Source organism: Mastomys coucha, unplaced genomic scaffold, assembly GCF_008632895.1.
Source record: "Mastomys coucha isolate ucsf_1 unplaced genomic scaffold, UCSF_Mcou_1 pScaffold18, whole genome shotgun sequence".
Lineage (NCBI taxonomy): Eukaryota > Metazoa > Chordata > Mammalia > Rodentia > Muridae > Mastomys > Mastomys coucha.
Genome location: NW_022196900.1, coordinates 108,786,466 through 108,793,526, shown reverse-complemented (window position 1 = coordinate 108,793,526; position 7,061 = coordinate 108,786,466). Strand labels below are relative to the sequence as shown.

Sequence of the window (7,061 nt, the reverse complement as noted above, 5' to 3'; positions counted from 1 at the left end):
CCCCCCGCTTCAGGTCTGGGGATACCCCCCCTGCTTCAGGTCTGAGGATGCCCCCCCCCTGCTTCAGGTCTGGGGGTGCTCCCTTGCTTCAGGTCTGGGGGTGCCCCCCTGCTTCAGGTCTGGGGGTGCTCCCTTGCTTCAGGTCTGGGGATGCCCCTGTGGTTAGCTTCTATGCTACCAAAGGGAAGCGGGGTGGGGTTGACACAGGTAGTGAGAAAGGCTGGCCCAGCAGCATGGGATTGGCTTACAAGAAGGGAATCTGAGATGAAATGGCACTTTCTTCAGTGCTGGGGGCTTTTTGCATGTTAGGCAGGCACACCCACTGAGCTACACACTCACTGTCCTGAGAAATATCATCAGCATGTACTGGATTCTGAAATCCTGTGTTTAAAGTGTTCTTGCCTCTTTTTTCTTTCAGACATATAAGGAGCTGAGAGCCAGGCAGAAGTGGGATGAAGCTCACTGATGGCAAAGCACCTTTAATCTCCCAGGCAGAGGGGCCTTGGCTGGTGGTCTTTCTTGGCCCATCCCAAACAGGTAGGTTGGGGGAAGGGAGAGATATATAGAGGAAGGAAGAGATACTTGTATTACAGATAGGATTTTTGAAGAAAATCTCTCCTCTCTGACTTGTCCATGGGACGAGCATTCTCAGAGGAAGGGAGTGGGGGCTGGGAGTATAGTTAGGTGGTGGCATTAGGTAGAGACTTCTGTGTCTACAGAGACTAGGACAGTCACAAAGCCAAGGTAGGATGCTCTTTTGAGTTTCTGGGCCATTGTTGTACATTTGAATGCTTGGTCCCCAGTTGGTGGAACTGTTTAGGAAGGGTTAGGAGGTGTGGCCTTGTTGGAGGAATGTGTCACTGAGGGAATTGAGGGTCCAAAAGACTCAGGCCATTCCTAGTGTCTCTTTCATGGTTATATCTTAAGAGGTATGCCCCTCAGCTTCTCCAGCACCATGTTCGCCTGCCTGCCACTGTGTTTCCCACCATCACTGAGGTCATGGATTCTAACCCTCTAAAATCATGACCCCCAAATAAACTCTTTCTTCTGTAGCTGGTCTTGGTTATGGTGTCTTGCCACAGCAATAGAAAACTACCTGAGGCACCTCCTGTCCAGGTAGGAAGCAGCTGGTGGTATTGAGTTGTGTGAAGGGCAAGTCTGGGGTCCCCTTGCAGTCTTCGTGGGTACAGGATTATTGTGCTTGCACAGAGAACACTCTGCCTGAGCAGCTGCTATCTGTTCTGGTGGAACAGGGCAGGGCCAGAGTCATCTGTGAGGTTTTCCCAGTCTCTTTCTTGACATCTCTAGGTCTTCCCTGGTACTTGCTAAACCTCTTTGTTGTGAATCTCTTTCAAAACAAAAATACTAAGCACCTTTCTTCCTTCCTTTCTTCCTTTCTTTCTTTTTCTCTTTCTTTCTTCTTCCTCTTCCTCCTCCTCCTTCAGTTCTTTGAAATAAGGTTTCTCTGTGTAGTTCTGGCTGTTCTGGAACTCCCTTTGTAGACCAGGCTAGCCTCAAACTCACAGAGATCCACCCTCCTCTGCCTCCTGCATGCTGAAATTAAAGGTGTGTGCCACCACTGCCTGGCTGTAGGCAAAATGTTAATGTTGGAAATAGATAGAAACAGAACTTTTCATAATGGAAACTTAGTTTTCGAAATGCCTTACATTTTTTTACATTTATTGTTGTTGTGTATATTCAGACACACTTATGCCATGATGGTGTGTACAGAGGTCAGAAGACAATTTCGTGGAGTTGTTTTTCATTTCCTCTATATGTGGGTTGAGAGGAGTGAACTCAGGTCGCCAACCTTGTACAGCAAACACTTTTTATGCATCTCCATGGCTCCAGAAATACCCTTTAATGATAACTTTAGCCTTTATTCGTAAAGAACTTGAATTTTTAAAAAAGATTTATTTTTATGTCATATGTATGAGTGTTTGCCTGCATGTATGTAGTATATACTCCATGTGCTTGCAATGCACATGGAGGTCAGAAGAGGGCATTAGATTCCCTGAAACTAGAGTTGACCATCTGGGAATTATACAGTCGTTACCGTATGAACTTACAGTATCTGTGGATGCCCACAAAGAATGAGCCTGTCCTGCCTTTCACTGTTGGACTCTTTGCTTCTGGCAGGTCTAGGGAGAGACCACCAGACTCAATCAGTAGTATGGTACCAGTTAAATTAAATGGATCAGGAAACAAGACTGAAAGTCATGAATCAGGAAGCAGGGCTGACAGGGAGGAAGAGAGCTGATAGTGATTGGAGGGAGATTTTAAAAAGTTGAAGGATGGCTGGGCAGTGGTGGCGCACGCCTTTAATCCCAGCACTTGGGAGGCAGAGACAGGCGGATTTCTGAGTTCAAGGCTAGCCTGGTCTACAGAGTGAGTTCCAGGACAGCCAGGGCTATACAAAGAAACCCTGTCTCGAAACATCCCCCCAAAACAAACAAACAAACAAACAAACAAACAAAAAAACATTTGACCCGGCAACCCTTGGATGGTCCTTCATAGTTAAGGTCTTAGCAGAATTGACCCGGATAGACAGCAAAAGGAAACCAGAAGTTACCACATTTTTTTAAATGGAGAGACAAAATGCTCTTTCGCATTAAAACTAAGTTAACAGGGGCTGAAATATAGCTCAGTTGGCAGAGTACTTGTCTAGCATGCACAAAGTCCTGGTTCAACCCCAAATACTGCATAAGTTAGGTGTGATGGGTTCTCCCAGAACTTGGCAGGCAGGAGCATCAGAAGTTCAAAGTCATTCTTAGCTGCATAGTGAGTTCAAGGTTACCTTGAGATTCTGTCTCAAACAAACCAACCCCTATGACATCAGAAAGAATTTTATTTTTTTAGAGATTTATTTATTTCATGTATGTGAGTACACTGTCGATGTCTTCAGACACACCAGAAGAGGGCACTGGATCCCTATTACAGAGTTGTGAACCACCATGTGGTTGCTGGGAATTGAACTCAGGACCTCTAAAAGAGCAGTCAGTGCTCTTAACCACTGAGCTATCTCTCCAGCCTAGAAATAATTTTTTTTAAAAGAGTATTGCTTTTATTTTAAAGACAGGAGCTCTCTGTGTAGCTCTGGTTGTCCTAGAACTGTCTGTGTAATCTACTGTGGCCTCAAACTCACAGAGATCCACACCTCCTAAGTGCTGGAATTAAAGACATGTGCCACCATTTTATATTTTGTGTGTGTGTGTGTGTGTGTGTGAGAGAGAGAGAGAGAGAGAGTGTGAGTATGATGTTCTACCAGGTCAGAAGCTTCAGATCTCATAGATCTGGAGTTAAGGTGATTGTGAGCCACCCAACTATGGGTCCTGGAAGCCAAACTCTGGTCCTTTGCAAGAGCACAAACCACTGAACTATTTCTCTAGCCTCTTGTTTGGGTTTTTTGAAAGAGGGTCTGGCTGATCTAGGAGTCTCTATGTATATCAGTTAGCCTTGAACTTGGGACAGTCCTCCTACCTCTGTTTCCTGAAGGCTAGGATTTACAGCTGTGCTTCTCTGTGCATAGGTGTCTCATGATATAGCTCATGCTGGCCTTGAACTCATGACCTTCCTGCTTCTGCCTCTTTGTTGTTAGGGTTACAGATATGTGAAATCGTGCCTGATTTTTTAAAGGCATTTTTTAGATATAAATTTCAAAAATATGACATATAATTTTTTATGTGTTTTTGAGGAAATGGTGGGACAAAGTCTTCCAGGAATGTAAGAAACGGAGATGGTGAGCCAGGTACCATGCCCGTATCTCAATATTGAGCAGGCTCAGGTCAAAGTGGGCTTCAAAGCAGGAAGGAAAAGTGAAACCAAAGTGGATACAATGTAAAACCGTGTCTATTTCTCATTTTTGTCTGTCAAATCGCTTTCAGTGTTTCAAGTGCTCTCTGAGTCTTGGGATTGTCTGGAAACCAACACTACGTTAAGTTTTGTTTTCAGTTACTGTAACTAAATGCCCGTGGCAGGCTACTTACAAAGAAAAGACGTTTATTCAGTCAGAATAAACTTGGACTTGGGCTGAAGTCCAAGATCCAGTGGCTCAGTTGTTGGTTCTGCCTGCAAACCTATTGCTAGTGGCAGGAACAAGAGAAATCCAGGCACTAAACTGGAGGCCAGGGAGGGCAGGGGCTAAGCTCACCTTTCCTGGTCATTTGCCTCCCCCAGGATCTAGGGCTGCTCACCTTGTTTCCTGCCTCAGGGTCTTCACACTTGTTCCTGCCTCTTCTCACCACCTGGTCCCTGTTGGGCCCATCTTTGCTGGATCCTTCACTCACTGGAGCCTTTCTTCAGTGTGACCTCTCTCACCCAAGGACCGTACCACCCCCCCCCATCCTCCATCCACAGGACACCACAGGACACCTCCCTACAAGTCCTTTTTGTTTCAGTCCATCTCTTTGGCTTTATGAAGTCATCTTGTTTGTTCTATTTCCTTTTAATTTTCTGCCTTCTGCTCTCATTAGGGTAAAAATTCCCTAAGAGCAAGGGTGATTGATGCTGTCAGCTTCCTGCTGACCGTAATAGTAATGGTTAGTGCAGAGGGGCAGAGGAGGAGCATGGCTCTTCAGGGCACCCTTCTGGGGTCCTCGAGGGGGGTTGTGTCTTGGGGGCTTTGGACTTTCCTTGGCATCCAGAGCAGTATGGCAGTCTTAAGAATGTCCATTCTCGCCGGGCGGTGGTGGCGCACGCCTTTAATCCCAGCACTTGGAAGGCAGAGACAGTCGGATTTCTGAGTTTGAGGTCAGCCTGGTCTACAGAGTGAGTTCCAGGACAGCCAGGGTTACAAAGAGAAACCTTGTCTCGAAAAACCAAAACCAACCAAACAAAAAAGAACGTGCATTCTTGGGGAACATCCCTGGAGATTCGCTGTGAGGTCACTCTTTGCATAAAGCACCTTTGGTCTCTGTGTACCCTGAAGTACCCATCTGTGTTGGCTTTCCTCTAGGTGGATTGCAGATGCTCTGAGAGATGAGCGCCTTTATTTGAAGGGCTTCCTGAGGTTGAGGGGCTTCTGCAAATAGTCCTCTTTGAAAGTGGTGCTAGGTTTAGCATCTACTACAGGTCGCTGTTCGCCTGCTCCACAAATGCTTTTGCGTGGTGCCCTCCCTATTCGCTGCTGAGATGGATGCCAGCCTTAGATCTTCCAGCCTGAGTTTATGGGTAGTCACCTTCTGGAAGTTTCTGTGACTCAGACTCTCTTGGACTAATTAAATTGTCATCTTGACTCTGAAATCCAGGCTTGGGCAGATGGCTTCTCTGTGGGCTACAGTATAAATGTTCTGACTCTGAACAGACATGTAGAGATGGCTCCCAGGGGACCTAGACACTCTTCTTCAGGAGTGACTCTGGGTCTCCTTTGGAGCAAGCAGCATTGGGGAGCATGACATAGCTTTCCCAGAGCTCCAGGCCTCAGGGATAAAGATGGTTATCATCCAGAGAAGTGGGGCAAACTTCCCCTCTTGTTCTTGTTGCCTAGCCCCGGTGTGTCCTGCCAAAATGACTCCTGTGTTCCCATAGGAGGCAATTCCCCAGGATTCAAGACCGCAGAACCCCAAAGGATTGCCTTTATGTTGACAAAAGTCGAGGAGCTAGCCTGGTCAGAATTAGCCATATTTGCCATGGACCCCGGAAAGTGGTGGAGCTTATTAGTCCAGAGATTGTGGCCACTGAGAACCTTGAGGGAGGCTTAGCAGAAAGGCAAAGAACTCCCTGGGAACCCAGAGTTTGGAGCAAGACTCCAGCGAGTGGGCCTCCTAGCTCAGGGTTTCCCTGGCTTGCTTGCAGGCCTCTCCTAGGGCCCCTGAAGCATTTCTGGATGCTGAGGGTAGCCTAGGTTAAAGTCTTTGAAGAAGTTCTCTCCTGGATCTATGCGTGTGTCCACATGCATGTACACATGTACACAGGTGCGTGCAGAAGTCAGGACAATCTCAGGTCTTGTTCTTCAGGAAGGCGTCCATATTTTTGTTTGAGACGGGGCCTTTCATTGGCCTGCAGCTTCACCAGCTAGGCTTTGCTAGCTGACCAGTGAGCTCCGGGTTTCACTGTGTCCTCCTCCTGTCCCATGGTGCCAGCTCTCCTATTATAAACTTATGCCATTGTACCCAGCTTTTTATGTGGATTCTGAGGATACCCCAGGTTCTCAGGCTTGCAAGGCAAGCACTTTCCTGGCTGAGCCATCTCAGGCTAAAGAAAACTGGCTGGGGACATCCAGAATTTGGTAAAAGGGTTGATGGAAAACTCATAAATCTACCACAATGTGGTCCAATAGCTGATTTTGTGGGTCACGTGGAAAGGTTGAAGGGACTGAGCTGTGTCCTGTGACATCTTCTCAGACACTTTCTGAATACTGTAGGTGCAGATAGAAAAGCCAGGATGAATGCCTGAGATACGGGTATTGCTCATGGGTATTGGGACAGCCCTGGCTTCACTGACCCATCTATGTTGTTTGAGCTGCCCTCCTGGCTTATCACTTGATAACAGCTCTAAGGGCAGAGATTGACTGTCAGAGGCAGCCAAGCTGCAGGGAAAGGACTTTCTAAACGAGCAGTGTCTAGGGGGATTGCTTCCCTCATGGAAAAGGAGGCTCTCTGTGGGAGACAGCAGAAAACCCAACTGGACGCACGTGATTGGCGTGGTTTAGTGGACTAGAGTGAAAGCGTGCAAGCTGGCATCTGGAGTTTGGGTCCCTGGAACCGTGTAGAAAGTTACATGCAGTGGAAGATGGAAAGATGGGGCCGGGAACACCTTGGCTGGGAGCTCACTGGCCAGCTAGCTTGGAGTTTCCGTGCAACAGAAGTGAGACCAGATAAGTAAATGTAACTTTTGTTGTAACGTATTTTTATGTGTCTATTATTTTGTTCATTGGTATTTTGCCTGCATGTATACTTGCATGAGGGGGGTGTCAGATCCCCTGGGACCGGAGTTATAGACATGTGTGAGCTATCATGTGGTTGCTGGGAATTGAACCTGGGTCCTCTAAAAGAACAGCTAGTGCTCTTAACCACTGAGCCATCTCTCTAGCCTCTTTTTTTTTTTTTTTTTTTTTTTTTTTT

General features: G+C 46.9%; 1 protein-coding gene across 5 annotated transcripts in view; it reads left to right on the top strand.

The window, feature by feature from the left end:
* Positions 1–7,061, top strand: part of Pik3cd (phosphatidylinositol-4,5-bisphosphate 3-kinase catalytic subunit delta) — a 68,083-nt gene that overhangs the window by 26,767 nt on the left and 34,255 nt on the right. For all 5 annotated transcript variants that reach the window (XM_031379509.1, XM_031379505.1, XM_031379506.1 and 2 more), the window contains exon 2: positions 419–537. The gene's annotated coding sequence lies outside the window, so the exon portion shown is untranslated. The remainder of the gene's footprint in view (positions 1–418; positions 538–7,061) is intronic.